General features: G+C 38.0%; 1 protein-coding gene and 1 long non-coding RNA gene across 2 annotated transcripts in view; one reads left to right on the top strand and one right to left on the bottom strand.

Moving 5' to 3' along the window:
- The window catches only part of LOC143368466 (uncharacterized), a 73,893-nt gene that overhangs the window by 32,911 nt on the left and 13,996 nt on the right, over window positions 1-26,986 (bottom strand). Inside the window, exon 2 of the mRNA XM_076811231.1 lies at window positions 6,736-6,786. The gene's annotated coding sequence lies outside the window, so the exon portion shown is untranslated. The remainder of the gene's footprint in view (window positions 1-6,735; window positions 6,787-26,986) is intronic.
- Window positions 4,558-6,722, top strand: LOC143368607 (uncharacterized). The gene is made up of 3 exons (XR_013085263.1): window positions 4,558-4,826; window positions 4,916-5,117; window positions 6,505-6,722. It is a non-coding gene; the product is annotated as an uncharacterized LOC143368607 (long non-coding RNA).

Below are 26,986 nucleotides of genomic sequence, written 5' to 3'. Positions count from 1 at the left end.
CAAAATAACAATAATATAAAATAATGTAAAATAATGTAAAATAATGTAAAATAATGTAGAATAATGTAAAATAATGTAAGATAATATAAAAAAGTAGCTGATGGCCATATCACGGGCTATCGAGAACTATCACGGAGTAACCAGAACTATCACGACAACTTAATTTTGTATATTTTCAATTAAATATACTTAGTAAATTTCTGTTACCTATTATTTGTTTCTCTGATGTCTGACCTATCATTATATCCTAGACTCACTTTCAGAATATATAAATATTAGCAGTTAATAGACAAATTCTAAAACTATCACGGACTTATCGGAGCTTACCCTGCGTACAACTTCCTATTCCAATATCCAGATCCAATTCAGCGCAGTTTTAGTTCACTTCTTGACTGACTTCGCAATACGAAACTGTACAGGCAAGGATTTAGCAACCCTTGCAATTCCCCGTAGATCCCTTTAATTTCTACATCCTCTGCTCGGAATGTCATGCCAGAAGTTTCCAATCAGGAATAGGGTAAGTGTGGGTATTACTGCGGACTTTTAAGATAGGTTAACTTTAGAACGTTCGATAAAGTTCTGAAATGAATGAAAATCCCTGTTTCTTTTTTTAAAAGGAAGTTGGGACCTTAATAATTCCATAAAAAAATGTGTGATGTTAGGCGAAATACTAGTATAAAAAAGCCTATTCACTTTTCTGTTATTCATTTTTATACTTTTTTTTCACTTTTATCTTTTCTCGGCATCTTTATACAGCTGCAATTGTAACTCAAGTTGGGCAAAATGTAATCTAATTACAAATTACAAAGTACGATTAAACTGTAATTGTGTAATTGATTACGCATTATTTTCCGTAATCGTTCATTTAGATAGTTGACAAAACCAAATGGTCAACTACCTAAATTAACAACTACAGAAAATAATGTGTAATCAGTTACACAATTACAGTTTAATCGTAATTTTTAATTTGTAATTAGATTACATTCTGCCCAACTCTGACGTACGGTCGGAGAAAAGGTTAGGTTACGCAGTCGTCGGTCCGCAGTAATAAGTACTGCACCTAATACTGCGGTGAGAAATAAAAGTTAAAACTAAAATGTAGATGACTGATTTACAGTTAATAACAAAAATATAAATGTTTTTCAAGTAGGTGTTCATGACCGCCATATCGGGAATCGACCGAAGTTTCGCCTTGACGAATTTCAAACTACGATAAAAGAATGAATAGTAACTTTGCTGCACATATTTATTAATAATTATCTGTAATAGAGTTTAAAATAATTTTACCAAAAATTTCCCAGAGTTATGTACTTTCCAACATTAAATATGATCTGTTTTAGAATATCCGTAGTAATCGGAGCATCCGCAGTAATACCCACACTTACCCTATCAAAAGACAGACGAAAAAGGGGTTCCTTTCCACTCACTGCTGCACACACCGCGGCTAAACACGTGAAATAGTGAAGTTAATAACCACTCTGTATGTCACTGACGAGTTGAAAATACCTATACATCACGCTTCAGTACAAATTAAATTGTCGGCACCAGTCAATCACAGCTTGGTCGGCAAACGACGTTCAGCTTTTAGATCGGCAACTAGAATCTGGGTCGTGATCCGCGTATCTGTTTCATCGCCTCGTGATGCTAATGATGAATGATTCGCTATCACCTATGCTGTTCTAGATTAAATACTAGTGATAGAACGCGTTTCAATTCCTTTTTGTGGGCAACTTCATTTATGAATAAGAAAAATTCAAATCCAAATAACAATTAGATTTGATAATCACGAATTTATGCGAGTGACTAAAGTAATAGTCTTAACATACTGATACTAGCTATTGATAAACAAATTCCCAATTGCTAAAGATCTTACGTCCTGATTTGAAGGGTAAGGAAAGAAACAGGGAATTTCAAAAAACAGCGTTATCGAGAAAATTAAGTTTTAATTCTTTAGTCCATCAGTAAAAAAATAAGAATTTAATTTTCTTCTTACTTAAGGGGTCCACTTATAAGCAGTCGAAAAATATTTTTTTCATTGCATTTTCCGAAAGTAATATTTTTTTTTAATAAAACGCTGCTTGCCTTATATTAAAAATTCGCAAAATTGTTGATTCGGCAGCTAAAAAGGTCAAGCGGTAACTTATAGCGCCGCCTTTGCCCAGAAACGTTAAAGGCGTTTTTCTCGAAACTTTTTTTCTCTTGGTTTTGCCGTATTTGCGAATAAGCGGAGGTTCAGATCGACTTCAGCAAATTACAGGATGTATGAAGCATGTTGCCATTTCCCGCGCTGCCTATTACATGGTCCGTAAAAATTCGAGATTTTCATCAAACAGTTAAAAAGTCGCGGAGTTTCAGGTCGTGTTTGTGCGTTACTAAAAATCCGCGACCTTTTAATTTTTTTTATGAAAATCTCGAATTTTTACGGACCATATACCGTACTTTTTTCCAAGTCGATCTAAAGCTCCGTTCATTCGCAAATACGGCGAAACCAAGAGAGAAAAAAGATTCGAGAAAAACGCGTTTAAAGTTTCAGTTGACCTTTTTAGCTGGCGAATCAACAATTCTGCGGATTTTAATACAAACCAAACGGCATTTTATTCAGAAAGGATAGTATTTGCGGAACATGCAATCAAAAATTGATTTTTCGACTGCCTAGTCCCCTTAAGTAATTTCTTGTTTTTCCTTGACGACAGAAGTTTTTGTTTAGGCAAAGAGTGAGGACATTGCGTATTTTGTTCCAGTGCAGAGTGGGCACTTTCTGTTTTTAACCAGTATACCAAATCTTTAACGTTATCTTACGGGGGTATTTGAACTTTATAACAGTTGCCACCAACAGAATATGCTATAAATTGGAAAAACACGAAACATGGACATTCCCGGTTTTCCCCTTACCCTTCATTTACACTTCTGCAGTGATATCTCATTGAAAATAGTAATCAGTGAGATTGCTAAGTTCAGTAACGTTCGTATGTCATTAAAAGTGGCTGTCTACAGAATTTGGATAGGTTCCATATGTATACATGTAGCTAAGTAGGTGTGTGTAAGGTTTAGAAGTCCACGTATGTCCTATTGCAAAGTTCGAGTGTGGCCACTATGCAATCCAATGAATGTTACAGTGAAATTCTAGAATAGTTGCGACCGTTTCGAGGCTGAAATAGTTCTGACTTTGATATTAATTTTGATCACTGAACTGGGCTTTCTGTTCTAAAGCATACTTTTTGATGGTAACACGTGTCATTCAAAGTGTTGCAAAACTATAGATAGAAACGTAAGTAGGTAATGTAATCGAATTCCAACGAGGAAATCAAACTAAATAAATAAATAGTCGCGCATGTATCTGAACCTAAATGAAGCTACTTTTATTGTCGATGCAGGAAGAAATGTTTTTCACTTTCGGAAAACGCCATTTCAAGTTTACAAAATAAACGATTGGTTGTTGCCGGTTCAAGTACCATCTAAGAATATTTCGCATTTGATTTTGCCTAAGTTTTCAGATTGCTTTGTTGGCATAAAAAATTAATACAAATGCTAAACAGAACAATAGTAATTGAACATGAGCTTAGGCAAAAGTTTTGTTGTAAAACAACATGAATCCAGTGTACATGTATAGTACTTCAGAAAAGCCCTTGCATGCGTTTCCATTTTTCCCAAGATATAAGCTCTACAATATTCTAAACCTCAAAAAAGGCACGAACCCAAATTTTTTCAAAATATGATTCACATATTTCTAACAACTATATAAATATAGATGGTTTCTCGCTGTGATTTACCAAAAATGTGTTGCTTCATTTATTCACTAAAGCTGAAGAAAAAAGGAGCATGTTTTTCTAATCAGAAAAAGAGAGCATATTTTTCGAATTCTGAAAAAACGACGTGTTTTTCTAATAACAAAAATCACAGATAGGAAAAAGCAATCTCCCAAGCGAAACTTTACTCAACACATAGAAAGCAGAAGCTCGATTTTGAATCACCCACGAAATCCTCTATCACTCATCCAGTTGAACCGTTCACATTGTGAGTATATAGTCGAATCGACAATTCTAAGTAGTTCCTGCACAGCGTGGAAAAATTGTTTTCCGATAAACGGCGCAGCAGGCAAATGTTAGGCTTCCCGGCGGTAGACGTTTGCAAGGCGACTACATCAACCGAGATAATGGAATCGATAGTAGATGATCTACATTTTGATAAAATATCGTAGTTGCGAAATGCAAATGGTAGAATAAGTGTCTCTGTATAGATTAAGCGAATCCACGCGCGACAAGCTAGATACGCGACAATGTACATTTTTGAAAAGGAAGTATTTACTGCCTACACATCATTTATCAACGTCTAATGACAGCTACTGATAACGTAATCGCTAGCGGCACTCTTTATATAAAGATTCTCTTTCTGTAAGTGTCAACGGTACTTACGAACCTAAGTAATTACGTTCTACTAGTACTTAAGTATATTTTCGAATTATATAGTGTTTATCACACTGCCGTGGAAAATTATGCGCATATATGCACCGGGTGATTACTATTATTACACTGTTATTGTAGCATAGTATACAATGTTTTCCCTCAAACGGCAGGTGTACGAAAAAGAAAAACGGAAGAGGAAAAAGTTTCACTATTTTTTGTAAGTAAGCAACGCAACTTCTCAGATGCAAAATTCCGATAGTAGGTAGACTTTTCACAGCAGCCTGATATTACTTAACGAAGAAGAGTGCAAAAAAAAAAAATGAACGTTATCGGGAATGTGGAAACTTCTGCCTTTACTTGATAGATACACCAGACGAAGGAACTCGCGGGGCACGGGGGTGAACAAATATACGTACTCCTTACGTATGTGCGGAGCGCGCCGAGAGCGAACTACGTACCCTCGGATTTAGATCAAATCGTCGATCTCCAGGTAACTTGGAATTAAATTTCAGGAACAGCGAAGTTTCGCACTGTTTCACTGTTATCTACGACACGCCCGCCCGCCATTGAAAAGTGTAACACGGTAAAAAGTTTCCCTTATCAAATCGTCTGCAACAGCGGAGATAAAATTCGCGGGAGAAGCGGGGGAAATAAAAACGATACCTGCTTCGAGTGTGAATCTGAGAATTGAGGAGGCTGTGCCCCGTGGTTTTGGTCTGTTTTATTTAACTGTACTAATGAACTAATGAAACCACCTCCTTTTACGTACTTGGCGAAGTCGTGACTCCACGAATATTAGGAATGTTGGTATATTACTCCTTACTATTTGTAATAAATAATTTTCAAATTCCTTTCTCCAAAAATTTAATTCAAATACAGAATATAATCATATAATCATTTTTAGGAGACAAAAGAACCTGCAGACATGAATATTTTCCAAAATGTTTTTGCAGTTGGGTTTGATTGATCAAAAGACGCACCCAGGCCAACTGAAAATTCAAAATTTTCGCCTATATAGTATCGCTCCGCCCTGTTACGCACCAAGCAGTGGCGAATCTGCAGTTCTGCATTTCTAATCAGATCTTTGCGAAAGTATCGATGGTATCTCAAGTTTTCTCGATCAAATTGGCCCCAAAAATGATATAATTCGGACCATAAATGAGGAAATTACATGAAAAATTTATTTGCAGAATTGAAAGCCCATTTCTTTAGAAATAGTTCGATTTCAATCATTTTCTGTCAATTTAATCGGGAGAATGCCAGGAATCCATTGGTGCCACTTTCGTATGGATACGGTGAAGAATAAACAAATTCTGATTATGTATAATCGGTGACACACCGCCGAGTAAAGCCGCGTATTCACCTGCGCATTCGCCCTGAATGTGCATTCGGCGCGCACCGATTTTTTGCTCGTCCGATGTTCGGCGCGTACTCGAGGCGCGTTCGGGCCGATCCGCTTGCTGGCGGTCCATCGAAGCGCGCATTTGGGTCCGAACAATACCATGAAATGGACGCCGCAATTTTCACTGAACCCCGAATACGCGGCGAACGAGCCAAAAAACTGTGCGCGCCGATTGCACATTCGGGGCGAATGCGCAGGTGGATACGCGGCTTAACGGCGATCTCGCGCGGCTGGGGCCACAAAGGCTTTCGCAGGCTATTCGAACTTCTAGAATAAAGATACAATAAAAGACGACAAATTATTCCGAGCCCAAGATGAAAAGCCTTCGATTAAACAAAGAATCTTTGGTCGTCGGGTGAATTCCCGTCGAATTAATTGCTTCAACCGTGGCGCTTCGAATAAAGATAACTCGGGTGATTTTTATTCAACGACGGAAGAAGATAAAGTGTCTTTGTTTGAAACGTTATTTAAATAATTCTTATTTAAAATAAAATAATTTAAATAATTCTTATTTAAATAATGCCCATATCTGATTCAAACTACTCTGCATAAAAAAGTCACATCGTTCGCGTAATCCTGTAATTAATAAGTAGATAGCAAATTCTTCGTGCTGCGCTTAATAAACATTAGTCACATTACTTGATGTAAATTAAATTTGTAAAGTTTAGAAGGAGCTTGGATTCTGTTCATTCTTGTCAGGCGAAAAATAATTTTCTTCGTATCGAACTCTCCAACGTTCATACACACTCAACCCTCGACCAAGATATCGATTTCCCTTTAAAATGCAAGAGTGCTCTATAGAAACAAGAAACATGAGTGGAGTGCTTTGAATCACATCGAGGTCCGCAAAGCGTGGAAGATGGAAGGCAAACAATTTTATTGCCTGAAATTGTAATAGAGAAATCTCGATTACTACATCGTACAACTCACCTAAAGTGGTCCCAGGAAAGGCACTGCCAAGCATGGGGACGGTAGTTCGTTCTGCAAGCAAACAAAAAAGAAGTGGAAATAATTGGCTTTTCTCTCTACTCGAGGGAAATTTCTTTTGATTTTCAACCCCACTGCTCATTGATGAAAAGGGAATGTCATATGGTCATGAAATTTGTATGTTTTCATTCCACCTGTATATAGGTATTTTACATAAAATACGTATATTAGTAAAATTGTATTTTTCTTTACAAGTCAATTTTTGAAGTAATTATACTTCACTTTATAAGTTAACTACTATGTAAAGTATAATTTTACTTGTAGGTAAACTTATGCCATTTAGTGGAGATAAATTAAATTTACCCTTTTCAACAGAAAATTTAGTGAAGCAAATATAGTTCGTAGCATATTATTTTAAAAAATTGTTATAATTTTATACGCGTGTTTATTAACGTGTATTTTGAATATTTGACAATATTAATGTATATTTTTAAGATACTTCGGAATTTGCAGTAAGTAGTGAAGTTGAGATAGAGAATAACGAGGACTTTCATATTTTCCAGTGGAAATTTGACGTGAATCACAATATTTTTATTCAATCTGATATCTTTTAAACAACCACGGCGATTTTCCTTCACTTCCCTTGCAGTTAAGGGGAGGTTCCAGTCTAGAAATCGATATGTTTTTACCTCATTTTTCGAATGTTCAACCTTTAAAGAATACGCGTCTAAAAGGATTTTTGAAATTCGAAAAATTCCTGACGTTATAGGCATTTGAGTAGCGGCGAATGCACTTATTTGTATGGGCTGTAGACCGGAACCTCTCTTTAAGTTCATTTGTATGTTATCTTATAATAAAAATCATTTTTTGCATCTTTAGTAGCACTGCCATTTTTTTCAACTAATTTGTAAGAAACTTATTTATCTCGGTTTGAATGCTCATGGACTTACACCGATTGGATTCTGAACCTTTCACCCTATGTACCTGTTATATGAATAAATATTACCCTTTTATAAACGCAGAGAATAGGAAAAGTGCCTTTTCACGCAAGAAACACGAGAAATATTCTACTGTGAAACGATTACAAAATCTATCTCGAAACGTATAGATTACAAACACTATTTTCTACGATAACATCAAGATAGCTTTTCAAAGTATACCCTATTCAGCAAAAATATCCAGTAACATTTTCCGTCACTCTGCAAAAGTTGCTTACGCAAACAGCATCCAGATATTATTCAGAATTCATGGAAATTTGCATGAAGCCTGAATCCAAGCCTTAAATCTCAACCAGGTGTATGCATGTGCGATTCGTATCAAACACTCTCTGAATTTTCAAAAGCCGAGCATGGATTATTTAAGTCGGTCACGTGGTAGCGCAGAGTGTTTGCACGCTACGTGCAAAATAATGCGCACGCACGAAACGGAATAGAAAAACACATTATCGTGGACTGAATAGGTGCATGAATTCCGATAAAACGTTCCATATAACAGAGTCAGCTATTTATTTCCTGCTTTACGAAAGGATATATATATATACACGGTGGTCTGCTATCAGTGGTAAAACGCGAAAGGTGGTGTTGCTTGATGAAAACATAGGTGGAAAATCTAGAAGAGTATTTCTCGCTGTGGGAGAAAATCAATTTCATAAAATCCTTCAGCACGCATGCATCTGGCTAATTACACTGGTTTAGTCATTTGGTGACGGAGACTCCGCTATGAAATTCTTATGTAAGGTGTCCCCTAAACTCAAAAATCGACACGAGACGAATTCCTATAGATACGTTTTTGAGATATCGGCCGATGAATATTTTGGTAACTTTTTAAGAAGAGGATCCGGCGTTGTTGGCCATATCTCGCGTTAGAGTTGACCGATTTCATCGCGACGACTCTTAAATTAAAGGTAATTAAATCGCATACAATTCTTTTCTACAGTGTTTTCCAATCCGACCAATAGTTTAGGCGGAATCGAGCGAAATTTAAGAAAAATGTAATGTTTTCGCCTAAACTATTGGTCCGAATGGAAAACACTGTATGAAAGAATTGTATGCAATTTAATTACCTTTAATTTAAGCGCCGTCGCGATCAAATCGGTCAACCCTAACGCGAGATATGGCCAACAACGCCGGATCCTCTTCTTAAAAAATTATCAAATTATTCATCGGCCGATATCTCAAAAACGTATGCATAGGATTTCGTCTCATGTCGATTCTTAGCTTAGGGGACCACCTTACATAATAATTTCATAGTGGAGTATCGATAACAAAAATTTATTTGGATTTTGTAAACTATTGTTATTAGCAGAATGCACGAATATATACATATATAAATAAACTGCTAGGAAAATTAATCTTTGTGCTAAAATTAGTCGAAGTTGTAGAATAAATTTCTTTCCAAGGACGATTCAACAGAACTCGAGGAACTCGACAGATTTTCAGAACCGACTTTTCTTAAAAACAAATCCTGTTTTCGAAAAACCTTATTCCACGATTTTGAATGATTTAACAAGAAGCATTCGTTTCATCCATAGCTGTACCATATTTACCTCAGTATTCCACCAATAATTCTCAATTAGATTTTTCGGATAACTCGATTACACTTGTTACCACCTCATCAGTTCGGTGAGCGATGAACAAATACACACGCTCCATACAAAGCAATCGGCCAAACAAGCAATCCCTGCAAAATCAATAATACCCACCAGTCATTAATTAAAACAAATCTACAAAGTCACTTCATCCCCAAAACGGAAAGCATTACCCCTTTTATGAAAGGGCGAAAACGTCGCTCCTCTCGTGGTTGTACCGCGAACAACGAGTCACCTGGTACTTATTATTTATCGTTAAATACAATGAGCGACAGTTGGAGCGTTAAAATTCGAATCGATTCGAAGTTTCCGCAGATTGCGCCAGGAAGATCGGCTCACGCCTCGCTGGGAAGCTTCAAAGCGAGGGAGAAAGGAAAAAAAAGCTTCATCTCGGTTACGGTGGGCGCTGGTTCTCCTTTCGTGCCGTAGTCACGTGTTCGCCACCCACCCCCCACCCCACACACACACCCCCTGAACAGCGGCGGAGAACGCGGTCCTGGGGAATCATCGAAGTTCGCCGATACCGGGGAGCTCGCTGGCCCGCGCGAAACTGTTAGCGCGTTCGGTTTATCAAGCCGAGAGGGAAGTTTCGGGCGCTTAATTTTCGTGGCCGGTGCTTTAAGACAGGAAACTTTAAACCGAGGAGAAATAACGGTCCCTGCCGCCCCTACGCTGCGAGATATATCGCTGTCTTGTTGCGGGGGGGTAAGAAACTTCCCCGATACAAACAAGACAGCCCTAGCAAATTTAACTTTAATAAGTTTACACGAATACGGGGGAGGAAAAAGTTATCGAGATCTGTATTGCACTGATTCTTTCGTATTTTTTCTGTTCCTTTTTGCGTGTAACAAGGTTCGCTGCAGCAACTGCTTAAAACGTGTGGGGTGGTTTTTGTGATTATACGAATGGTAAGGTATTTTAATTTCACTTGACCTGCGTACTTAGTTTCTGGATTGCTGATTTTATATCGCGAGAAGTGTACTGCGTCGTATTTGGAGAACAGCGTAGTATTTATTCTGTTCCCTCGAAGGGAGGTGAGCTTGTGGAAACTGTCCTCTTATATCAGAGTAACGGTTACTGGGCAAATACTGTACAGGAATTGTTTTTAGGGTACCCTAGAGGGAAAATAAAGAGTTAGAATAAAGGAGATTGTAAATTGTTTCGCAGCTGTATGATTGTTATATATCATTTCTAAGGGTTTGTTGATTCTTCTTCCAGAGAAATGATAAAAATCAATAAGAAGGAAAATGACACAATAAAAATGGAAGCAATAATGCTTGTCTGTCATTAAACACAGAGATACTAAATGCAAACGATAGTAAATTGTGAAAAATGTTTTTAAATACATTTAAATTTACAAATCTTACGTCGCAGTTTTCTTTAGCTGACATATTGCACGTCAACTATTTGTAATCATAAGTCCCCATACTAAAAAACTTAAAAAAGAGTAAAAGAAATTACGCCAGCTACATGAAATCAAATAAATCACAAAAGAATAGAAGATAATAATAATTAGAATATCAATAAATACTGCCATTGAGTGATTTAAAAATAATAAAACGTTTCTCTGCAATGCTAAAAGCAATAGAAAATATGTTTGGAAGAAATAAGAACCAATAAGATTAAAATGTAGTTTGTTTTTTCGAGCGTACCCTTTTTTTATACTACACAAAAGTTAATTTGGCTACGTTACTTTTCTGTAAAAAGAGGTAGCGAGCCTAAGTGTACGTATTAAGGGGCACTCGGTTAAGTCCGAGCAAATGTGGTATACGGCTGACCAAGGAAACCAATTTATGATGTTACTGGTAATATAGTAATTTCGGAGGTTCTGGAGGCCCTCGTGGCCCTTGCATGCTTAATTCGAGCAGCATCGGAGTACACACACACACACCCACACACACACCTCCTGGAAACCGTTTAACCCAAACCGTGGATTAGCTCGTGATATATTTGATATCCGCTCGAAGATAGTTCTGTAATGAAGTTACTGTGTGCCAGCAGCGTTTCCCTTTGCATCAAACTCGATATCCCTGCAATTCTTCCATGGGAATTTGAACCTAAACTGCCAGAGATTCGGGTCACTGGTTTGTTTGAAATTTCGCGTATAGTTAGTCCACACCATGTATAATAATGTGTTAAACGCACAGGGCGCGCTACATGCTTAATAGTTGGCGGGAAAATTGAGTTCAAAGTTTTGCCCTTTCCGCAAACTCGATATATGCTCTCATATGTAACAACCAAACTGTAATTAAGTTCCACTGGCAATCAACTTTATGCATACAGAAATACCGACCATACGTACACATTCTCGCCAGTTTTTTCATTAGTCGCACGATCAATTAGATAAATAATAAATGCACGTATTGAATCTGAAAAGGCACACTTTTCAACTCCACTTTTTCCGCGAATATTTTAGCTTTGGCTTGTGATTATACTTAACTGCTTTGAGCCTTCTGCACTTAGCGTATTAGTTATTTGACAGCAGTAGTTGCAGGTACATGTGCTAATAAACGGTGGAGTCGTCGTTAATCTTCAATAATGATAAAATAATAAATTTGAATATTACATTTAATGTAATAAGTACATTTCAGTTTTATTTAATGAACGTTTTATTGCGAAATAAAGATTTGTGATAGTTGTATATTAGGGCGGAGCAGAAAATTTAAATTTGAACTTTCAGTTGGCCTGGGTGCGGGATAGTTGTCTTTTGATTAACCAAACACAACTGTAAACAAATTCTGGAAAAATATTCATGTCTGCAGGTTCCATTTTCTCCTAAAAATGATCATATAATCATATACTGATTTTGTGCGGCCACCCTATATTAAACCGGCCCTAATTACCAGACACTTAACTAAATCTCTGAAGCCAAGAAACTTGAAAAATAGGGTACTTATGTATTCGACGAGAGCCTAAAGAATCTTCGGTGATAAATGCACAATTGAAGAGTCCTTGTAGAGAACACTGTAAATGCCAAAATTAGAAAAAAAAATTATTGAAAAATGTTCTACATACTAATGGTAATACTATGGTATAGAATTTGATTTTTGGAACTTAACCAGGGAATCCACCATGAAGCAAAGCTAAGCTAAGCTAAGCTAAACTATGCTAGGCGATGCTAAGTTTTAACGTAGCTTTTGGTGGAAACGGTTCCATAAGAATGTATTGAAGTTAATTTTTTTAAAACAGCACAGCATAGCATCGCAAAGCATAGCTTAGCTTCCCGGTGGATTCCCGGCTTTACAGTGTAGTTCTCCTGAATTAGCCAATTTATCAGTTTGCTAATATCACGTCACAAAAATTGAATTTGATACAACTGATTAACTTTCCAGCAGGCCGGTGTTAGTAAATCCTCGAAGTCCATATAATCGAGTATGTATCTGGAAAGAACGATGGTGGAGGGTAGTCTATTGTTAGTTTAATCCATTATTCTCTTCCACAGAGAAGCGAATCAATCACTAACTGACAGTCATTTCGCGGGCCAGTTAGAATTTGCCGCCGAAAACTGGCAGCGAAGCAGCTGCCGTTGATCAATATAGAAGACTCCTATCTCTCTTCATGATACTCGAACACGCGCAATAACTTTCGTAGAAGGTCTTCACATTGCTATCCAACATCTCCTGCTTCGCGTTGCGAACAACCGTTCGAGTGATACTTCCGTGCGTGCACACACATGCACAGTGGATGATAAGTTTTTACCCAGTTTATATTGTCCCACTTTCTTCTTTTCTTGGTCTACCTTCTGTATTCATATTGGGCCAATGATGCTGTGACAGAAAAGTATTTTTCTGCCCCAGACTGTGACAAAATAGATGGATCATACATTAAGGGTAGGTTTTGAGCTAGATTACTAAAAAAACATGTGCCCTTTTAGAATTATTCTGAAGAACTGAAAAATAGTATCAATGTGAGGTCCTTTGCATTATAATCAACATTTCTTACGTGAAATTTTAATTTAGCTTTAGCTCAGTTGTATAATACAGTTTTACCTGTGACACCAAATGTCTCGCGAATAAATAAGCCCCTCGACTTGAGTCATTAATTTGTTTAATCCACATAGTTTTTATGAAACAATAAAGAAACGCTCAACGTCGGTTTCTAACATACAAAGTCAATTACTTGGCATTGAATATGAGGTCAAGAGGATCAAAGAAAATTGTAAGCAATGCAATTTTCGAGGGGATCGTTGAAAATGAACCACGCCAAAGTGCAGGCCGGACAATTTCGTGCAGGGATATTGGTTATTCCGCGATCTTTCGTCGCTCGGCAGAGCCTGGCAGAATAACGAAGACGGTTAAGTGAGTTTGAAGCGTGTCGAGTGACGTTCAGAAGTTAAAGGGAATAAAGCTACAGTCGTTTCGCTGGCTCGCTGAAAAGATGCATGAAAAATTAACAGAAAAGCAGCTTGCATTATGGAATAGATGGAAAACAGTCTTGCTGCATGTTAACTCGGGGCCTCATGCATTAAGGATGATATCAGGAAAACTTAGTAAAATATTACGAGTTTCACCTACTTTAATAGCTTAATGCAATACTCCGCACCGTATCTGCTTTTAAGATCGAGGTATACGAATAAGCGAGGCTTTGATTACCCTATTAAGACGTTAGAACGGATGGAATTCAGAATTAAAGAATTTGGAAACAAACCAGAATGAAACCAAGTAGTCCTATATTCTCATTTAACGAGTTAGGGGAAAAGCAGGAAATGTCACAAAGCAGCTTTAGAGAAAATTAAGTGTTAATACTTTAGTCCATCAGCAAAGAAACGAAGTTCAATGAATTTAATTTTCTTATAGAATTTTCTTCTTAACCCTTAACTGGTATCCTGGGGTCGCTCGTGACCCCAAGCACCCAAAGTTCGATGTACAATTTTCGGTTGTCTAAGTTGGTAAACTGAATTTCTAATTAATTTTATAATAATAGTTTAACTTTCTACGCTTCTATTATTTTCTGCGTTACCTAAGAAGAAAATATTCATAGTGGTTGCTCTAGTGTCGACTTTACAAATGTCTGAGCCCTTTTTTAGTTGGGGTCTGCCACGACCCCAGTATACCAGTCACGTTTGCCAAAAACAGTATACCAGTTAAGGGTTAAATAATTTCTTGTTTTACATTGACGACAGAAGCTTATGCTTAACGTCAGGCAACGAGTCTTTTCCCCTTACCCTTCAACATACACCCAGCCCGCCCATCTCAATTTATCAGATACTTAACTCGAATACCAGAGCGGTAGTATACGTAGGAAACGTAAAAACATTCACGTGCGTAAATGTCTGCGTCTTCAGAATGGCCATTTCGGTCGTGAGCCAAGTTATTCAATTTCTACTACACTTTCACACTTTCCAGTCATAAGAAACTTCGTGACACCGCCCGGTGAATGGCTACGGAGAAGTGTTTCGTAGAGACCCTGAATTTTTGATCGAATTAATTACACGATCCTCCGTCGAGTCCCAAAGGGACCAACGGCAAAGTATTGGCCGGCTACCGTTCCGTACAGGAGCGCCCACGTGTACCAAAGTTTCGCTGGCACACGCGACAGTGAATAAATCGTTGCACGGTCAGCCACGCGTGACTGCCTCCTCGTATAATAAGTTCTGGACGATGCTTCTTCCCAGCGCTTTGTCCACCTTCCCCGCCCCCAAAGCGCTGAAAGACCAAGGAGAAAGACCTGCAAGTTTCGCTTGCATACTCGTGCATATTTCATGGGAATGGACGCCGCAGGCAGTGAGTCCATGCTTGCTTTATCGATGCTCCTGACCATTCATTGATTGACTTCTATAAGAGTGAATACGAGAATCTAGCTTTGCCTCCCTGAAACGTCGTTTGAGTTTGAGAAAAGATTCTATATTATATGTCTTTTGCAGAAACGTTCCATGTTTAATTATTATTGAGACTTCATAAATTCTTTTACCTTTTGCATCGGGGTTGATTAAATTGAAACCAACAGTATAAATCATCTTGAAGTGAAATTAGCGAATTGAAGAGTCCTTCTAGAAAACACTCTAAGTGCCAAAAATCAAAGTTTTGAGGAGCGTGAAAAAATTTCCCTGACTTTTAATTATTTACACAATTTGATTTATTTCGATTGCTAAATATGCTTAAGTATATAATAACCCAAATTCGTCAGAAAATTTTCTATTTTTGCATTAATATAGTCCAAATTCGTGAAAGGGAATTGTATTTATAAAAAAACACTGTACCGCCTGTACTACCTGTTAGCTGTAGAGAAAACTGAATTTGCCATTTTCTTAAATTTGCACGCACTGGAAATGCCAATCGTACCGGCGGTACTATTAAAAATAGCACTTATTTACAAAGGCAAATTGCCTTGAAAGTCTATACTATATATACCTAGTAGGTATTATCATTGGTACGTAAAACATTTTCCGATAAAAAAATTAATTTTGGCACTTAGAGTGGCTGTTATATTTGTATAGAATATTTAGTGCTTATGAATGTCCTAAAAATTTCGTTTGTGGAAGGTAAAGTCGCTCTAATGTCGTGCGATTTTTAGAGACTACACTGTATGTATCTATGGGTCATTCCACGCCAAATCGATCACTTCCTGCGATTCATTCATGGACGGTATTTTATAAATTAACCAAAGGTACAGTCTTTGGAGACCTGTATTTTAAAAAAAAATTAAAAATCAGCAAAATGTTGACTTAAACCCTCCCTAACGTCACGTATGCTACATCATATTTCAGTTTCGTGAGAATCCCAGTCATCGACGTCAAAGAGTACCTAATCCATTTCGCATGGAATCATCCGCATCACCTTTATAAAGTGAATCCATTTAAATAAACAACGTCAATATCCTGGATACAGAGTACTTTGAAGATAGTCGAAAGATCGAACCCCTATCTTCGATAAAAATGCTTCACCTCCCCTTTCCTACTTACTTTCCATCATTTTCGAGCTAAATGCAGTACAATGCACCCTAGAATCATCCTGCACATTTCTTCCTATTTTTTCTACATCCACATATACAGTCACTCACAAGTTCATTCGCACAAATGCGAAAGAATAATTAATTGCCAAGACTGTAATGTTGCCTCTACGCTTCTATCGCGCCACCTTAAGTTTCCATACCAACTACTATCGTCCAATTTTTCCTATTCCAATGAAAAGAACAGAAGGTAACAGCACTTCCCGAACAAATTTCTGAGTCACCGTACATAACTGCGTGGCAAATAAAATAACCATAACAGGACAGGAGGAATACGTAGCTCCGTCAGAATTCTGCCAACGTTGTACTATTAAGCGGTATTGATCTGCACAGATTGGATCGAGTATTTTTAAGCCGATGCCCAGGTTGAAACTTTAATTTCAACCGATAGGCCACGTAAAAAGGTCGAGGGCGGAACGAGAGCGACGCGGAATTCCATCGCGCGCGCTTATTAACGTAAGACGATAGAAGCGAAGAATGCTCTACACGTCAAGCCGTTGAATTATTCATAAGTATTCCTGGTGTTTGACGGCGCGGCGGTGAAAAGAAGCCGCTGGCAAAACGGAAAGAACGTCGGCATTCTCTCCTCTATTTTCGTGTCTTATCTACGCGCACACGACTGAGCCTGGAACACATTCCATCGACTCCTGTCCGCGAAGAAGATTGCAGCGGGCCACTGCAATTTGCAAGCTATTCGAATTTCATCATCCCTCTCTCTCCACGCCGCCCGTTATCGCAGCCGTTCAAACGTTCAAGCGACCGTTCCATATGTATACGGCTATACATATATCATTTCTCCACACCCCCCACCCACATTAAGCCCGTCCCGCGACGAAATGAAGCGCGTACGCGACAAATTGCAACGTCAAATAAAATTGTGTGCACATAGGGGCGACGGATTTGCCGAGTCCTTGTCACCGCGCGTTTGCGATATTTAATTCATTTATTTGCGCCGCTCGGGGAAAAAATTCAATTTCCAGGTCAATTTGCACGATGGCCTTCGACGCCGAGCGCCGCGCATGGGAAACGCGTTACAGTAACATGGCGCGACTTCGACGAAAGGAATTCCATTTTTGGGGGAGACTTTTTTGGCTTCTGTTTTCGCTGGAATTGCGTTCTTTAAAATGCGGCAAATTCAAGTAAGACGAAGCTGAAAGAAGGGGGGCTCGATTTTAGAATCCGGACGGTAATTACCTATTTCAGTTTCTGAGCAACTTACCGTGGGCGAGAAAAATGTTTGGAGTTTTCAGTAGCCAGCGAAATTGACAGACGAGGAAATAGAACATTTTTATCATTCCAAAAAGTGGTATGCATCGAGGGTAAATTATTGCGTTCGGTGGTTAAAAGATACATCGATTCGATTTGTTTAAAATTTTCTGCTTAAAGGTGGCAACCCCCACCTGGAAGCTAAGCTAAGTGATGCTATGCTATGTTACGTTTTAAAAAATTAATTTTAATACATTCATATGGAATCGTTTCCACCAGAAGCTAAGCTAAGCTGTGCCATGCTATGTTTATAAAAAAACAGCCTATTAAAGAGCCTATTAAAATTCTACTATTTCTCGATAGTAGTACTTTTCCAAGTAGTGCAAGTTTAATGCTGGAAAAAATCAGCTAAAGCTAGGTTCCCTTACAGACTGATGGAAAATATTAAATGTCTCAAATCAAGAAAAAATGGTAGAAGTCTATACCACTTTAAACAAAAACGATTCATAATTAAACTGTCCTCTAAATTTCTGCATTATATTCCTATGAGTTACATAAATATAATACATACTTAAAGTAAAACGCACGAAATGTGCGTATAATTAAAAAAAATTGCATGGTAATTGACAGGTTAATTGTTCATCAGTGATTTTTGCTCATCAATTGTTCATCATTTTATAATATTTTTGCACAGTGTTTATCCAATATATGCGCTAATACATATTCTACACATAAGAAGAAAATAAATGATTTTCAACCTCCTAGTATCGGTAAAAAAAATTCGTCTAGTTTAGTGCTGTTTCGAGCGCCTCAGGGTGGCGAAACCCCTTAACTTCCAGGTGGATTCCCAGCTTTACGTTCCAAACTTCTTCGCCCAGAGAACCGACCAAAATTATAACACATTTCACTGCCTATAAATCATTTTCACAAAAGCCAAATTCCCTACAAACAGTTAATTCCGAAGAGAGAATTCCACCGATGTACGTTCAAACAACCACCCCCAAATCACAGATCCCCTCCTCCAGCCCGGCAAACGCGCAAAGTTTCCTCAAAGTTCCAAACGCCCGAGCCCAATTGTCTCCCACTTCCTGCATACGAAACCCCCCATCACGACAAATTGCAGCCCGAGCAACGCTGAAAGAAAAAGCTCTACAAAACCTTCGTCCAGCACAATAATCTGGGAACGTATAAATTTCCCGCCACCGCTGTCCGTCCGCAAAACGAACACCGCGAAAAGAATCAAGCGGGTGCGCTACAGAAATAAATTGACTGGCGTGTCTGCCACCCTTTTCCATTCCCTGAACTATGGTATCTTCGGAACCACCCCCTGCGTGTACATGCTCGCGAATGCAACCCAGAGTCGGCTCCGCTGATACATGAAACTTTAAACTCGATCGACGTCGGTGTATGAATCAATAAAACGTCACTTTATTCGGAAACGATAAGCGCGCACGAGCGACAGGTAATCTATCCACCTGCCAGGCTGCGTTATTTCCATCGAACCTGCGCTCCTACCTGTTCTTCCCTTCCCTCGACTTTCCATTTTCGTCCGCGCTTTCGTCCCTTTCGCAGAAACGAACCAGACGGAGCATTGATTTTCCTCTGCCCCCGAAGGGACCAATTTCGCTCCGCGCGCGACGTGCACGGGGTTCACACGCCGCCCTCCAAGGAAGTCCTAGCCGCGCGGCTGACCGTCCACGCCCGCGACCCGCGTTACTTATTTCCGCCTGTTGCACCGAAACGATCCTCGCACCGGGCACGGTGCACCTAGCAGAGGTGTTCGGTGGACTCTTCGTGACCGTTGGCCACCGTTAATTTGCTAATAAACGGCACGGCTGGATTGTTTGCGTCGGATCGTCCACGGCTAAACAATGGACGCGCCCCCGCGTTTACCTTTTCAGCTAACAGCGGCGATAGAGCCAAACACTCGGTATGTGCTCTCGAATATCGATCGATTTAATACCTGAGGTTCATTTCGGTTAGGACGGGGTAGTGCCCCGACGAGCATGCTCTGTGTGTTCGCGAAATAGGCACTTGGTATCGCTCGACTGGACTCGAAATCTGTGACGTGGACGTAGAATGTTCGATGGGGTGTTTTAATTTAGTAAACACTGGGTCTGTTGGAGATAAATTCGATGACTTCTGTGGCTGGGGATCAGAACCAGTGAAAAAAATTGTTTAAATGAGGGACCGAGTGAAAGTTACTTTAAGTTTGGATTATCTGGCGAAAAAAAATAACTTTCTTATTAGACGAGAATTTATTCGATTAATAAAGTTAACCCGGGTCAACTTTATTCGGCACATGACGAATAAGTTTTTTTAACTTTTATTCGTTATTGGAAATTTTTGTTTGAATAAAAGTTTTACCCATCTCTGTTGGGGATATCTAGAATATAAAATGCTGGTCAAAGTTAAAGGAACACTATAATTCTCCGAACATTTTGGTCATTTTCAAATGGTTGGATCTCCGCGGAAAATGATTGCAAAAAATATTTTAAAAAAGCATTTTGACGCTTGCAGTTTCTAGTTTTTGATTCAGGGACTCAAATTTTTTCTCATCCATTATGATACTGTTTTATCAAGATGTTGCGCAGGAAACGAAATTTCAAATTTTTTTGCCTAGTTTGAACGTATACACGGTCCAAAAAATTGTTTTTCAGATAAATATCTCTCTCTCTCTCTCTCTCTCTATATATATATATATATATATATATATATATATATATATTCATTTAGTTAAAGTTTTCTTGTGTTTTTGTTAAATATTATCAACATTATTCCAAAAATATAATTTTTGCAATATTTTCTTCAATTTCTCGTGAATTCTCGAGAATTCTAAAAAAATATGATCTCATTTCCGATTTCTCGAGAAACAAAAAATATAGAGAAATCAGGAACACTAATATGAACCAAATTGTGGTGGAAAAGGTTGTATAGATGCTTTATAAAAAAATACCAAAAGATTGTATAAGAGAAATCGCATCTTACACTACAATACCCCTTAACGGAAGTACGAGGTTGAGAATAAATTCGTGGTGAAATCGAAAAATTGTCGATTCTTCCTATAAGAATGAATCGGAAATATAGAGGAAAGTTCTATCGTGTGAAATTTAATTTACAAAAAAAAAGTGTCGAATACACATGTACTCGATTAAGAATTTGCAGATGAAGTAGATTTTCGTGCGAAGGTAAGTCGAAACATTAATAAAGTAAAATTTGAGTGTAAAATTTAATGGAATTAAGGTTTTAATAGGATTTAATAGTATGAGATCATTTTGATTTAACAGAAAGTTCGTGGCATAATAGACGTCAGCCATCCTAGAAGTGTTATAACGTGTAATGGCGTTAAAAGCGTGATATGAATGCACGGTGTTTGATACTCATAGAGGATTCGAACAGGTCCCATCAACTATCGATATTGCTCGCAATATACTTGATCCCATCACCAACGGACAGGTTTAATTTAAACGTTCTCCATCGAGCACCCGGTAAGTAAAACGAGAATTCCTCGCTTTGAAAAACTAAAAGTATGACGCTTCTGCATTTTTTTATTGTCGCTCGCGTTAGTGGACGTTCAGTTAATAATTCTTCCGTGAGTCCCAGCGATATTAAATTCTTGTCAAGCTTAAGAAAAAAAAGTTTAACAATTTCAATAAGCATGCAATGGATGTAATCGTGCAGAGTAATAACAAAAAGTTATTGCAAATTTCACGAGTACATTCTGTATACCTCCCCTAATTTGTGAGAAAGGAAATAGCTACATATTTTTGTATTATGTATTAACCTTAAATGTGGGGCAAGAGAAGAAAAAAGAAAGACAACGCGAAATATACTTAATTATTCTAAAAATATCGGGAAACTTAGGAGAAATAGTAGTAAAGAATACATTGCCAAAAATGGTGAAGTTGTTAGTGGCACAGTATTTGAAAATAAAAATTGCTTTTGTTCAAAAAATTTTTGAAATTTATTAAGTTGCGTAGACCGAAAAAAATGCGTTTCAACACTTTTGGAATTTGGGGGACATTCAAAGGTTTAAAAACTAACATTTGCGTACAAGTTACTCATAAAATTCTACAATGATAGATAAGTTTGATATTAGAAGAGCATATCTGTTGAGAAACATGTTGAATAATGGAAAAATATTTTTTAAATATCTCGAAACAAAGAATACATTTACACCACTTTCATAAGGATAAGTAAGGACTGGGTCAAAATGGACCCTGCATCCGTTAAGCGATGGTTAAGCCAGAATGCAGAGCCATAATATCGTGGCGCCAAAATTCAACCAGACGACTTTCCATTGTTACTTCGGGCACATCGTTTTACCGGGGGGTGGGAGATGTAACGTTTCGAGGCAATATGGCCAGCCTGACCGAAACGGATATTATTCCCTTCCGCCTGTTGCACCGAATCGATTCGTGACTCGGTTATACTATCCTCGATCCTCCAAGCTTTCCGTAGCATTTATGGCGACGTGACCTGTAACTAATTCGGCCACGAAACACGCCTCGCGGTGTCTTCTTCTTGTAAATGCATAAGGCGCTATGTATATATACAGAGTACTCGATAACTGGTGGTAGAACCGGGAAGGGGGTGATTCTGCGGGAAAAAATAAGTCGAAAACATGGAATTTTCTCATAGGAGGCTTGGTTTTCGAGAAAACTGACTTTAAATTTCGCCAGGTGCGCGTGCACTTGACTATATAGATACGTCTCGACTTAACGTATCACGCTGTAAATCCCTGTCTCGGTTGTGTTTATCCTACTGGCTAATCAAGAATACATAATAAACCGGGATGTCGTTGAATGTGTCGTCTATTCTGCCGAATACACATTTCTGCTTAACAAGATAACAAGTAAGATATAATGAGTGTAGGGGAGGCCGGGGCTAAAAGTTCCGATTTCGATAAACCATAAAAATGACTGGAAAATAATGTAGTTATTCTCTTCACTATGGACTAATTTCTTGTTAAATTTATTATATCTTCTGATTTTAAGCTTGTGTTTAATATATTGTAATAGGTTTCCCATAGAAAGTAATTTATTTGTGGCTGATCGAAGCGGAACTTCTTACCCCTATATGGGGCAAGTTGTTATCGCATTGGGGTAAGTTGTTACTATGATATAAGAATTGCCTTTTAATGAAATATTTCATTTTCTAATGAAATAAAGCAGAATTTTATTAATAATGGTTATTTATGAAGGTTCGGACCAACAAAAATGTAATATCTTTAAAAGAAAACCAAAAGCAACAGTTTTTATTTATCTTTACGCATAACTTCGATCGAAGTCGTGTCCCTTTCCGCCTTTCATTCATATGTTCGCATCTTAAAGCACAGCGGAAACAATTTATACATTTGCGGTAGGTCTGTGACGATAGCACCCCCAAATTCGAATTTTTGGAAAAACTCAACGGCATTCGTTTGTCCATCGTTTGCCCATAAAAAATTTTTTTTTGCCCACCCTCCAAAAAAAAGTTATGAATAAAATAAAAAATTTGTCTTCATCACCCATCATGAATGCATTTCAATTTTTTAATAGAAGGATACGAATGTACCCGACTTGGTCACGTTTGCCCACTCTCAGATTTCATTTGACCCCCCTCCAGAATTTAAATAAAAAATAAAAACCGCGAAAACATGGGTATAGATGAAGCGATCGCGTTAAAGTTCGATTATTCTCGAAAATATTATCAAAATCTTTCTTTCAACGGTGCAGTTCGTTAGTTTAGATGTAGAAGAGATTTGCCCATGCATTAATTTCGTATGCCCACCCTCAGAATCGAATTATTAATGAAGATAGCCAAGAAGTGCGGTACCCGTTAAAGCGATCGCGTTAAAGTTCGATTTTTCTGGAAAATATTATCAAAATCGTTCTTTCAACGATGCATATCGTTTGTCCAGATGTAGAAGAGATTTGTCCATCCATTAATTTCGTATGCCCACCCTCCAGAATCGAATTATTAATAAAGATAGCCAAGAAGTGCGGTACCCGTTGAACCGAATACCTTTCCGTTCGTTTTTTCCCGAATGAATTATCAAAATCAATTGTACTTACCGTAAAGGTTGAAGGTGTTTGGTGACATGTTATCCAAAAAATGTTGCACACACTTCTTTCTCACTTTATTGGAACGACACTTAAATTTGTATCGCTCATCGAACACTTCACACTTTTCACACATCTGCAGCATGTGCAGAATAACACCAGAGTGGTTTTCTAGTCATTTTTCACTAATTACCGCAATGATATCGCACAACGGAAAATAATATAATCTCACAGTTACTTCACGAACCGTAAATGAATGCACGGTCTCGCAAGAGTTGCGTCCGAACTCTGTAGACCGACTGACTTTCGTGCGTCGTTGGAAGGAATTCGAGGGTATCGCAGACATCTGTTTACGTTTCGGCACGTTCGATGACGACACGCAGCGTTGATACCCTAAAGGGTAGCAGCGCCGAGTGCCACTGCCGAAACGTAAACAAATGTCTGCGATAGTCTCGAATTCTTTCCAACGACGCACTTCTTGGCTATCTTTATTAATAATTCGATTCTGGAGGGTGGGCATACGAAATTAATGCATGGGCAAATCTCTTCTACATCTAAACTAATGAACTGCATCGTTGAAAGAACGATTTCGATAATATTTTCCAGAAAAATCGAACTTTAACGCGATCGCTTCAACGGGTACCGCACTTCTTGGCTATCTTTATTAATAATTCGATTCTGGAGGGTGGACATACGAAATTAATGCATGGGCAAATCTCTTCTACATCTAAACTAACGGACTGCGTCGTTGAAAGACCGATTTTGATAATATTTTCTAGAAAAATCGAACTTTAACGCGATCGCTTCACCTGTACCCTTCTTTTCGAGGTTTTTATTTTTTATTTAAATTCTGGAGGGTGGGCAAATGAAATCTGAGAGTGGGCAAACGTGGCCAGGTCGGGTATATTCGTATCCTTCTTTTAAAAAATTGAAATGCATTCATGATGGGTGATGAAGACAAATTTTTTATTTTGTTCATAACTTTTTTTGGAGGGTGGGCAAAAAAAAATTTTTTATGGGCGAACGTGGGCAAACGAAGGACAATCATTTCCCACCGACAAATCATTAAAATGTTTTCATGGGGGTGCTGATGCAAATTTTTTTTTGCCATAATTTTTTTTTGAAGGGTGGGCAAACGAAATTTTTTTATGAGCAAACATGGGCATACGATGAACAAACGAATGCCGTTGAGTTTTTTTAAAAAATCGAATTTGGGGGTGCTATCTTCACAGACCTATTTGCGGCGGGGCAAGTTTTTACAGTACAACGTGCCCCAAGTCACGGTAACAACTAGCCCCTACCGACAAATGTAGCAATTTCAAAGACTATTCTGCTTATACATGTATTCAAACGATAAACACTATTACACCATGTTCTTAAATGTCATTTGATCCATAAGAACGATTCAATCTATAATATCGACGTTAAATAATTGAAATAGACCAAAAAGTAATGATAGACAAATTTTTACTTATCTGGTACGCGACTAATAGGTCCTTGCTTACAACCACACAATTCGCTGTCGCGGACGCTATTAAAGTGGGCGACAGAGTGGCGTGATCAACTCACACGGAAAAAATAATTTAAAGTACAACGCTCTTTTTATTTTGAAGATAGAGCCGTCGGAACAACTTACCCCCGGAACTTTTAGCCCCGGTCTCCCCTACTTAGCCAGCACTGGCTGCAGTAGGACTGCTACAAAGCATATTCATAAACGCAAACCTCAACCGAGACAATAATATAGCGAGACACGTTAAGCCGAGTAATCCTAGAACTCTATTGATTGCAATAATATAAGGAGTTTAAGAGGGGATCCCACCCTGAGGCCACTAACAGAAGACAAAGTTGGGGATTTTTCGTTCGTCTAAATAAAAATATAGAGCTTGGATTTTTTTAATACAGTTTTAAAGCAATCTTTATTTCGATAGAATGTTTTCTTAAAAATTTTACGAAATGTCCGCGAACGAAATGGTAGCCCGAAGCACTGCAAAACTGGCCCACACTCGCGAGAATAACTGGGTCAACTGCGATGAAATGCAAAAAAAATATATATATATATATATAATGGAATATATTATCTTCCATGGAGCGTACGATTTTTTTTTATATTTCAATTATTCAATGTTTCACAAGCATTTGTGTGCAAATTTGTATGTGAAAAATTAAAGTCAATTCTTCAAACTGCTGTAATTTTTAAAATAATTTGAATTTTCAGAAAATCCTGCGCTGCGCTAAGTGGATGATAACATATTCCAGTTTGTAGGTATATCTCTTTTGTATTTCCTTCTCAGATGACCCAGTCATTCCCGGGAGTATGGGCCAGTTTTTTGCAGTACTCCGGGACATCATTTTATTCGCGGCCATTTTGTACAATTTTTTAACAAAAAAAATGATTTTCTAGCAAAATAAAGATAGCTTTAAAACTATATACCAAAGTCCAAGCTCTATATTTTTATTTATGCGAACAAAAAAATCCCTAACTTTGTCTTTTCTTAATGGCTTCAGAGTGGGGCCCCCCTTAAGATTGCACGAGTTCATATTTCAGTTATAAGAATGAAACATCTGCAGTAGAAAAGAAAATTGAAACCATTATATTTAAAACATTTCATAAATGATTTATCTAATACTTTAACAACTGTGGTTAACACAGCAAAAAGTATTAGAGAGAATAATAATGTACTATACTATGCACGTTGGTATTGATTAAAATATATCATGGAAGCAGCAGCTCGTTAATGATCCACTTCTCACAATAAACTTTCCACAATAAAAACTGCAAACCAGTCGCTCCATAATAATACCACTAAAAATGAGAATTGTTGAAAGTAAAACGGGAACAGTTTGTCCCCCGCGCTCAATTCTATAACTCTTCTCAAATGCAACCTGTTCACTCTTTAGGTAGTAACGGCGTCCCAGATAAAAAAGCTGTGCGTTCATAATTCAAATCTTGCGAATAGGTAGGTTCCATTCTACATTGTACACAATATTTTCCTTTGTTCGACGTCTGTTACCATTGCCATAGAATAATAACGCCGCAATCTCGCATTCGTTGAAACCATTAACGAAATCCATGTTAATAAAATCACAAATAGGTTAATCAATACAGTATTATACATTCAATTCTAATAGTCGAGTATTCCGTCGAATAAGCTTATCTGTTTATTACTTACAGCGGACAAATGAAGCTAAGTGGCTAATAAAAGGATGGTCGATAACGGGGCCATTTACTTTACTTGAATTCAGAGTGGTTCGGTCACAAGATTTGGAAAGATACGTAAATATAGGAGCATAGAGGGTTGTGGAAATTATCAATGAAACTGGAATCCACGGGGAACACCGTGCAGAATTTCGTACCACGCGGCTTGGTGAGCTTCCCTAGGCTATTGTTAACCCAGAGAAACCGAGACCCTGTTACAGAACATTGATAAAATCGTAGACTCGCGGGGTGGGAACGCGCGTAACGAACGCT

This window comes from Andrena cerasifolii, chromosome 1, assembly GCF_050908995.1.
Source record: "Andrena cerasifolii isolate SP2316 chromosome 1, iyAndCera1_principal, whole genome shotgun sequence".
Lineage (NCBI taxonomy): Eukaryota > Metazoa > Arthropoda > Insecta > Hymenoptera > Andrenidae > Andrena > Andrena cerasifolii.
Note: the sequence above shows the minus strand (reverse complement) of the source record. Positions and strands in the feature narration are given on the sequence as shown.